The sequence below is a fragment of the Botryllus schlosseri genome, chromosome 6 (assembly GCF_051294905.1).
Source record: "Botryllus schlosseri isolate E-star chromosome 6, Bs_hap1, whole genome shotgun sequence".
Taxonomy (NCBI): domain Eukaryota; kingdom Metazoa; phylum Chordata; class Ascidiacea; order Stolidobranchia; family Styelidae; genus Botryllus; species Botryllus schlosseri.
In genome coordinates this window covers 3724396-3735101 of record NC_137241.1, presented here as the reverse complement: position 1 = coordinate 3735101, position 10706 = coordinate 3724396, and the positions used below count along the sequence as shown (strand labels likewise).

Sequence of the window (10706 nt, the reverse complement as noted above, 5' to 3'; positions counted from 1 at the left end):
TTTTCGATGTCGGCTAACAGCTGATCATTCGATCAGCCTATTCCTCGATCTATTTTACTCAAAGTTCGGTGTTCGTCTGTTTGTATTGATTTTGACAGTGTACCATGCCGGAATGGGTTATGAGATTGCGAATGCTACTTCTCGATGATTTCATGCAACAGTATGCTAAGTTTACGGCTTTCATTCATGTATTTATTGATTAATATATTTTCCAACGGCGATTTGGCAGCAGACAGTAAGCCGTATGTTAGGGTTGTTCAGAATTGACCGACTTTCAAAAAGTCGTGGTTTTCAGTCCGATTCCCATGCCTTATACCATAAAAACATATTCTAGCTACTTTTTTTCGTAATTCATCCCTTGCATCCGTGTGCATTTTGAGCTGGAAGAATATCGGCTAAAAATAGGGGATTCCCCTAAAATTTGGGTATCGCCATTCGGACTAGGCTAGTTAACGTCATATGTAAGCTGGGTTTATGCAGCTATTGCGGTTTGGAGTGCTACATAACCTTACTATAGAAAGTATTGCCGGTTCAGGACACCATTTCATGTCCCACACTCCCTTAGAACTCCTCAAAACTGCCTGAGACTGATAGTCATTTTGTTGGATCACATATCCTACACTCCTCAACCCTACCTGAGATTGTCCATCAATTTCCGGGATCACCATGTGCAAGAATACAACTGTGAATGTACATTCACTCACAGCCACATTTTAAACATCACATTGTTCACAGGAAACGAAACAAGAAGGAAAAGAAATAGATCAACTCGCAATTACTACTTAAATCAGGTGGATGAAATGGTTGCTTTAGAGAAATCGGCATATCTGTTCCCGTGATCTCCCACGGCTTGTAAGAGGCTCGCCCGCTGTTCTTTGTCATCTGTTTTTAAAGCATCAAAGTCGGTATTCAATTTTACCAAACGCTCTGCTGCGTCTTCAACTACTTCAACACTACGCTACTCACAAATTCTTAAGCAGTCACAAAATGCGGATCAGTATGCCATTCCGAAACTGGAAGACCCAACTAATCATGTTCAGTATGTATAGCATCGAATAGAAACCACGATTCCGGTCCAATTAAATCAACCATACTCATTGGCTCAGAGACAGAGTCAGAGATTAGACTCAGAGGTACACATCTGCGAAATTGTTCAAGAATTGGCATTTGCAGCAATTTAGCAGCCATCGCTTCCTTCACTTTGTCAGGAATCATTGGTTTAGCCGAGAACATTGTAGACACCACCGTTTCCTTGGTGAGATGCCAATGATGTTTTCACATCTTTTTATATGCCACATCAGCAACCGCGAAATCGCATGATGTAAAGTCCGTCATGTCATGAAGGAATTTGAGATCATTACTCTGTGCGTCACATGCAATACCAGTTTTCAAGCTGAGACATAAAACTGGGCAATATTCATTCGCACCAACTTTCTAATGAACTCTTCAGAATAGCCCATTTGCTCACTTCACATGAACATTTTTTGACAGTACAGCACTTGACTCGTCCATCCAGTGCTATTAGTAGCACCAGGCTTGCGAAAACGATTATCAACATATTGTTCATCTAAAATCACCAAGGCGCCTGTTGCACAGTCTCTGTATTCATCTCTTATCAAGAATTCTTTCTGCTTTCCATTATATGGCTTAATCAGTGGAATTATTTCTTGCTTTGCTTCATCAGCTTTCATCGCCAACCCGCTGCCTTCATCAAACAGAAGTGTTTCAGAGCTTCTTAATTGATCAATATCTTTCCACTTCTTGGAAGGTATTAAAATCTGTGTTTTCAGGGCCTGTGGTCGCCGATCCAAACACACACTTCACTTCCAGATCTCCCGGATGACTAGTTCATGAATATGATGGCGACAAGCACTGTAGAAAACTTTCCGGTTTATCAATTCTTCAAGTAACAGAACAGCACCTTTATTTTTTCCATTGTTTGAGGATGTTGCGTCAAACACAAGAGCTCCGACATTTTTGTTAAATTATAAAGTTCCAGCAGTTCAAATGACGGATCAGCCCGTAATTTCCTCTAGCACTCTCAGAGTTCGAATGCCAAGAAGTTTGCCCTTCTCAAATGCGTTTTAACACGCAGACGATGCCAGCACTGCCAAGGCCTCAAACGACTCCTAGAGAGCTTTCCATTCCAGCGCAATGAGATGTGCTTTGGTGGATCGTTTGCTATTTATTCAACAATCGACATAGGAATTTTAAAAGGATTTGCAATGCGTCGTCGATAGATTCCAGATCTGGAAAGATGAAAGTCATTAGGGTCACCATCGCAAGCTTTAATCAGTGCTGCAGTTATCATGGTAGCAGCATTATCGCTGACTTTCAAGCGATGAGAAACCTGGCATATGTCTTTGTCGTTGAACAGATTTACAGGCGCTTTTAGAGTCACAAATTTAAAGGAATGACCCGATGTCAACTGCGCCACTTCGAAATCACTGCTGTGGGAAGTGTCAGCTACCTGCGAAGATATAGATGAGCTCTCTGTAAATTCACCTTCGCTAGTCGAAGCTGGTGCACTCTCTCGCACTCATGGTCTGTCTCTTTTGTTGCATGGTTTTCACTTTCAACACTGTATCTTTGCCACCAATCGTTGCTAATCACGGACCCCTTTGATCCTAATAAAATGTTTTGTATTCATGTTTGTTATCGCCGGAGAGAAGTGTACCTGCTTCAATTGTCGTCATCGCGTCAGGAGCTCCTCTATGCCCATTGCCCATAGCTTACTCAAGTTGGCTTCAAAGTCACTTTGTTTTCTTGATACATATTGCTGGCCTGCAGTTTTCTTTTAGTGACAGTCATTTGGTTTCTGTTTTCCCACTGTCTCTAATCTTTCAATGGCATTGACTTGTGTGATGGTCTTTGTGGCAGCCAGGAACCAAAAACCTATTACCGTACTTCATCTCCTACGTCCTGGATGTGTAACTTTACTGGTTCATTTTTCGCATATTAATGCTCTCTTAGGTGTAACACATACTGCATAACTTTCCTAAGAGTAAGCAGCTTCGATCTCGTAATGTTTCCTCAGGTGGCCCAGCTAGGAAATGCTGTGTCTGTGACCGTGATCTTCTAGTTTTCTTTGATACTATATCACTAGATGGCAATTTTCTTTTTTTTCAGACATTTCGCACTAGAGCTAATCCTAAAAAAATAAATATACATCAACTCAGTCAAGCAACAAAGAATAGTTGGAAACATTTCAGTTCTCTTAGGTCAAACACATACTGCAGAACTTGAGCAAGAATAGTCGGATTAGATCCAGTTATTGATTCTGGAAGATAATGATTCCTAAATTGGAAATACTCCGACCAGTATATTGCTATCTTAGGAAATAACATAAAATTCAGAGCAACCGATTGGCTGTTTTCCACAGTCACTGGAAAATACATTTACAAGCTTTGTTTTCTATCCCAGTAGACAAGAAAGAGTATGAGGTCCATTAGATCGAATAATTCAATACTGCTACAATAATATAATCACTAATCCTGCGCTAGACTCGCTAACACCATGAGCCAAAAAGCTACCTGGTAAGTCCTGCACCTCAATCGTAAACACAGTTCTTCAACAACAAAGCAGCAAAACACCTGAGTAATCAATGATCCCCATTTCACTGCCGTGCCTAGCGCGTCACCAACGCTAGAACATCCGCTTCACGTCAATGAGAACACATGCGATTGCTGTCGAGTCACTCACAACGGGGGAATCCCCAAATTCCGAAGAATTTTTTTGGTGCATGAAAAAACGGCAAAATGCACACGGATGCAGGGGATGAATTACAAAAAAAAGTAGCCAGAATTTGTTTTTAAGGTATAAGGCATGGGAAACGGACTGAAAACCTAGACTTTTTGAAAGTCGGTCAATTCTGAACAACCCTAGGGCGTATGTGTTGCGTCACAATCTCCAGTTTCAAGGCCAAAATGTACTATGTTGTTCCGAGACCGAAGTTCCGAGGCTGCTGTCCTTAGTTCTTCAAAGACCATTCAAATTGATGTTCTGGATTCAATATGGCAGGCCCAATCTATGAGATAACAATTGCGTATGTGTCCGAAGTCGTTGACCTTTGCAGTTAGGCTTACGCAATCTCTCGAGTTCTAGTCATTGGAATTAGTCTGGTCAAGTCAAGTGCGAACATGAATCGTATTGAATCTTTGCTCCATACGTAGGCTAGTTTCCGCAGTTGCCTTTAGAGCGAAAATTAAAGGTCTAGAAGACTACTCCTTGTCGCTTCGACATATTCCTGTCTTTTCATTGTATCGCATTTTTGTGGTGTATTGAACTGATAAAATTGCTAATAAACCAATGATGATGATGATAGAAATTGTCCAGTCCATTGATCCAATCGTACGCCGGGTACCTCCGCTTTGGTTGCCTGTCACCTGGTCGTAACTCGTAACCACCAGCTCAGTGGTCGTAACACACCAGGATCGTGTACGAAACACTTTCGGACGGCCTATCGATTTGCGTAATCTCTAACTCTACCATGAAATCATAACGCATGCTACTAAGGATGACCTGATAATTGATTCGTGGCATAGGGACGATTCTTAGTTCACGTACATTATGTAAAATAATCCTTTGATTAGAAAAAAATGAATAAAACATTTGTTACCACACTTCAAGTCACGGCTCACCGGCAAACCTCTCGCGGCACCTACGTTAAAATCACTGTTGTCGGGAAATTCATGTGACCATCATATTAAAGTTACTTTTTTACGTTGGAAAACGCCATTGTGACGTCATGTTGATAAAAGTCGCTCGCAGCCCTTGCCCCACCACCCGATATTGTCACGAGCCGCCACTGTAATATACCCATTGCCCAACTTAATAAGGGACAATTTATCGCATCCAACGATTTGCATTCTTGCCAGTTCCTTAACTGCCGCACCCCAAACTCCCCAATAGGGTGGTGAGAGCGCTCGAAGGGGACTCAAAAATATTTGGTAAAACCAACATAAATTATAAAGTATTTTCGTGAGATTTGATTAACTTGAACATTTTTTTGGGGCTTCGCGATTTAAATGTCTCTTGATAGCTTGATTTTGAAATGCATACCTCTCACCCTCATGAAAAAATATGCATAATTTACAGGAATAAGCATTTCGGTGCCGGTCATCACCGAGCCACGACATACCAAAGACAAATGCAGTTTCGGCCAACATGCGACTCCAAGAAGTGTATTACTAAAGAAAGACCTTGGCCAAAACTTTGATCATGTGTCCATTGTCAATAGCCGCGCTGGGTGTGTGTGACTAATAATCTTATCCCTAAAATCTGAGCCCACAATACAAATGCCACCCGGGCCCCCCACAGAGGAATTAAGACAGGGCAATTATTTGTGCGTGCGTCTCACGAAAGTTTTTCTTATCGTCATCTATACGTTTGGGTGACTGCAATATCTTATGATGTTATATATAACAGACCAGAGGTCACGAATTAACAACATACCGTAAAGTAATTACAACAACATACCAGATATTATAATTATGAATTACGTGCCCTCAGCTCCACAGGTAAATCTGACTATCGGGGGGCTGAGAGAGGCTTAAAAATGAATAGTAATATAATGCAATTACTAATATTATTGACGATAATTCAGTCTTCAACTTGAAAATTGACCACCTTATTGGGGCCCAAGACTAACGTTCGGAGTGCGGGACGAATAGGCCTTTTGCAGGACTTCGATCACGTGACTAGGTCGCATAGCAACCACAAATTGGTTAGCAAGCTACTTTCTCGCGCACCTGCTTCAGTGCTAAATATCGCATATTGTACTGTTGATTTCTGGTTGTAAACGTTTCGGAAATTTGTTGTAGAAGTCATCAGAGATTCACCTATGCTAGATGTCAATCATGTACAAAGCATTTAGAATGATATCGTCAGAATTACGCAGAAATCCATCGGTAACGTAGTCGTATTACGGTACTCAACTCTGATCATATGTACTTAAATTTATGCATTTGAAGTAAAGCGATTGGTTTATATTCTGGTAAGAGTATTTGTTAGTTCAAGCAGAACTATTTGTCTGTTGTGGAGCCTGATTTTGGATGGAAGATATGACTGAAGCAGCCGGGACCCGCAAGGATCAGGATGTACTGTCTGCTGGTTTGGGTGCTGGCGTGCTGCTACAAAACCGCTGAACACATCGGAAGTATCTTTTGGGAGAACCTGCCATCAAGACTAAGGGTGGATTGCACAGATGTCGATTAATGCCTAATCGCCGATTAAACGTCAGTAATCGGCTGGCTTCCGTGGCACAGATGCCGATCTGCCACTAATCAGTGAATTTTAATCGGCCAAATGTTATCCGCCGAGCGAGGTGTCTAGAAAGTTAATCGGCTGTGTGCTTTGCGTAGACTGCGGTCTGGGCTGGCTACAGGTACACTAGTATTTGGTATTGAGATGGTGTTAACTGGATGCTCTGATGTGCAGTTGCGGTAACAGCTGAACACATTGTACTCAGACACTACTACAACTGTCGGCGCATATTATGGGCGTGGGCCTACCACAGCCGATAGTACCTTATGCTATGATTACCGGTATGGCATTTTTTACAGACTGTACAGAATTCGATAGTATACTTTGGAAATAAAATACGAGGACGGAAGATTTCAACAGACAGGAAAAGTTTAGAATAATTAAATTGATAGAACAATAAATTGAAACCAAAGAAGACAAAAATACTGACGGCAAAACAAAAAGATGCGGCCTGAGATGTAATCAGTAAGAAATATGCAGCTATGAATACCGTTCCTGCGCGTGCAGCTGTACAACTGGCCGAATCCAGAATGTATTGAAAATTTTGAAACGAAAAGCAAAAAAGTTATATGCATCGCGACGCGTCGAACGGGCCAAAACTGGCCGACCTCCAGTTGACGAACTCCTTGGAAAAGGTTTTCGATAGGTAATTTTACTGACAATTCTTTAAAATTCGCAGTAGGAGATGTATTGTTTCCATCTGTGTTTATCGTGACTCTCTGCGTGCTTCATACTCACGTTTTAACGCTCGTTTTGAACTGAATAGACAAATTTTGATGATCATGAGAAACATGGATTTATTGTCTTTTTGTAATCCCCAACAAACTAACCATATCCCGAGACTGCTGCACGTCATCAGCTATACGAAAACAACACATGGGGAACACTGCTCAGCAAATTCCTAATCTGAACCGCTCCTTGATCAATCTGCAATTGATTTTTATAGTACCGGTATATTTATTATCACTTTTCAGACCTTATTCCATCTCAAATTGAATGTTTGAAACATCGGTATGACTACAATTGCGTATTCGATAGTCACAAGAACAATGGTGAGTGCATTTAGGACATAAACTTTTTTAATATGTTACAACCAATGACAGAGGAACTTGCATCCAATTTTAACGTGTAACAGTCTGGCTTTGCTACTGTGCAGGTGCCTGAGCAGTATCGTTGGCCATATTATTGTTAGGCTTGCAACCTGACTTGAAGATTTGACTTCGAGTCAGGATTTCTCATATACCGTATGTCATATTGAAGCAGTGACTCGAGTCAAATCCATTTATCCTATTCGAACTCGAGTCAAGTCATGATTTTAGTCATCCATCCTTCCTATGTTTCGCGAGGTCAAGATAAACCGTGATAAAATAATTTGAAAGTAACTTTTCTAAGGTATTTCTAACTAAAATTTTTGAATAAAATGTCTATTCAGATGCATGTTCCGAAGATTCAGTTTGCACCTTCATCATCGACGAGGATATGAACACAGAAGCCGGTTCTTCGTGTCACAACAGCGATGGTAAGTTGAGATACTAATTTGAAATCCATATGAATCGTGTTGGTACTAACATAGCCACGCGAATACTTCAAATAGAACATTGCGGGTTGTTTTGATTGACATTAACATTGCGCTATTGAGTTTTAATACAACTGTTGTTAACCATAGTTTTCTTGCAGCAAATGAAATTGCTACCCTTTTCGTTGTTGATGGCGATGTGACGCTTCCTTCAGTTCACTCGACAGACTTCAGGATGGAACACCAGACCGGTAAGTGTTAGCATACAATGATGGTGATGCAACCCACAGTTTATTCATTACTACATTCAGATATGCAAGATGAAACAGAGAACACAAAAAGCTCAACACCAATTGTCTCGAAAAAGAGAGCCAGGTGTGTTGATGGAAAAAATCATATTTTACCTATAATTTTGGTGATCAAAATGTGGTGTTCAGAAATGAGCGTCCTGGAAATGGCAAAGGAGCAGCATGATATCAGAATGAAATATTTTGAATTGCAGATGCCTCTCAAGTAACAGAAACTGGAAATGGAAAAAGAACTGCAAAATTGAGATAATACTGCAACGAATCGAAATAGCACAAAAACCAGACTTGGACAACTAGTTAATTGGCTGTATAATTAGAATAGTAAGTGCAAAATGCCAGTAATATAATTCCAACTTAATTTCTGGTTTTGCTGAAAATTCTACAGTAGAACTCTACAATACTAAGCGAGTCGTGCAGATTCAATTTCCAAATTTTCACATATTCAGTAATCCCTATTCTAATTTAATTGAAAAATAACTACTGTCTATAATTCTATTCTAATTTGGAAAAATATGCAGTCGTAATTATCATTATAGTCTAATTTTGAAAAGCTGATTTTCTAGTTGCCCATTTCTGACTACACAATAGGCTACTAGATCTCGTAATAAAAATAATTGACGAGGAGTTGAATGTGTGGTTATTGGTGTTCAAACACGAGATGAAATACTCAAGACATTCCAGAGAAGTGATTTTGAACAATCTGTCTGCGCTGAAGTCGTGCTCGGTTGTGCCGTCACGTTATCGGTGTCGCTAACCTCCAGGGTATATTCCAATGGATTTGCTCTTGTCTTTGACCAATCTTCTTGGCACTCTCTAACATCCGGAGGGTAGCAGGAACATTAAGGTATGGATCCATTGTTATTCTTAGCCGATATTGCACTATATTAATGTAGCTCTCTATAAAACAGGTTGTATTGAATTTTATGGTTGACCAAATTCTTGATAAACTGAAGTGAGGTTTGGCTGTCGACAAACAAGATTACTCAACTGGGTAACAGCAGATAACTTTGCATTGCAAAATTGTAACATAAATGCTTTACTGTTTGTACAGCACATTGCACAACAGTTAGATCTTTGCAGTGGCTGAAATTTACTTCTACACTCCTGCAGAGCCGGTTGTCATTGGTATGGAGAAATCAAAATCGTATGCAAATGTGTGTGTATGAGCTCAATTTGTATATCTTCACATTGGTGAAGCGGCTATCATGACAAATGCACCAATAAACGGAAAATAAAATTCTATCTGAAAAGTATCTATCTAGTTCTAGATATCCCTGAGTAATGAGATAAATGTCCTGCAATATACGAAATTTGTAGTAGAGTTTCTGGCATAGCAATACCGGTATAAGACGATGATTTTGGTACGCTATTCCTACAATACCTCTTTTCGTAACCTCAAAACGTTTGTTCTGACGCGTTCTGGCGTTCATAACCTTACACTGTGCAATAGCGACAGTTTAGTTAGCTGCTATACGCACATGACATCAACTAAACATACATATCTATGAAGAGCGCATCTCTCCCTTATGACGACACAGTACATATCGCCACCGACCGAAAACAGCTGATTGCTAACGTACGTCATTTGCGTCGATTTGCGTCAGTAATCCGCGATAACATAACTCACAGGCGAATCCGTATCTGTACCACAGAGTCACCAGGTGACCTTGTTCGCTGATTAAATTATCGCCGATTAAGGCAATCGGTGATTACTTTTCAATCGGCATCTGTGCAATCCACCCTAAGCAAAGCAGTGCACTTTATTGTTGCCTTATACAATGCCGATCTTATTAGCACTACTTCACAACTGCGATTGAAGTGGATTTGACAAATCCCACGCGATTTTGATAAATAGTTGATGTCACATATGTGCGCTATTTAGCGAACTAAGGGAAGTAACTATCAAATAACTCTTAGAGCAGCTCAAACGCAGTGACTAGATCGGTCATCCTATACCCAGAGGTGGTCAACGTGGTCATTGTTGGGAACCGAGTACAAGTAATGCCTCAATTTATACTCCAGTACAAGTAGCAATAATTACTTCCAGGACATGTCCAAAGTACTTCAAGTGGAAGTAGAAATGAATTTCTGAAAAGTAGTCAAGAAATTCGTTACATGAAGTAGATTTGGTTGGGTCCCTTAGTTTTAGAAATTAATGCCACGTGACAACTGTAAACATTTCATGTTGCATCTTCTTGATCAACGCAAAAGGGTGATGACACCACAAATATGTGCAATTTTCAAAAATTAATTTAGTTACCGTGGTACTGGGGCTATTTTGCCCAGTTGTTATGACAACATCACGCTTGAAGGGGATGCAATCATGCGCCAAAGCTACTTTCTAGTTGACAAAATCCCCAAACTGACAAAAAAGTACTACCTAAAAAGTGTCAAGTAGAAGTGGAAGTAGCCTAAACTCATAATGACGCTAGTACTCAGGTAAAATAGTACTTCGTTGCTGACCCCCTCTGTGTATTGGTTCAACCAACTCAGAAACATCCTCTAAAGACGACGAACATTGTTTCTTTTGCATTGACTCCGTCATATTCTGAACTTATGATATTCTTTGATTCATTGAATTTACAAATAAACTTGGGAAGAAGTGCAATTTATTAATT

The 10706-nt window shown here is 40.2% G+C and overlaps 2 long non-coding RNA genes across 2 annotated transcripts; one reads left to right on the top strand and one right to left on the bottom strand.

Moving 5' to 3' along the window:
- Positions 1-866: 866 nt before the first annotated feature.
- On the bottom strand, positions 867-2204 carry LOC145440815 (uncharacterized). The gene is made up of 2 exons (XR_013915626.1): positions 1428-2204; positions 867-1362 (listed from the first exon to the last, which is right to left on the bottom strand). It is a non-coding gene; the product is annotated as an uncharacterized LOC145440815 (long non-coding RNA).
- Positions 2205-6184: 3980 nt separating this feature from the next.
- On the top strand, positions 6185-9827 carry LOC145440958 (uncharacterized). Its single transcript, XR_013915655.1, has 6 exons — positions 6185-6910; positions 7239-7316; positions 7697-7783; positions 7942-8031; positions 8092-8155; positions 8283-9827. It is a non-coding gene; the product is annotated as an uncharacterized LOC145440958 (long non-coding RNA).
- Positions 9828-10706: the final 879 nt, after the last annotated feature.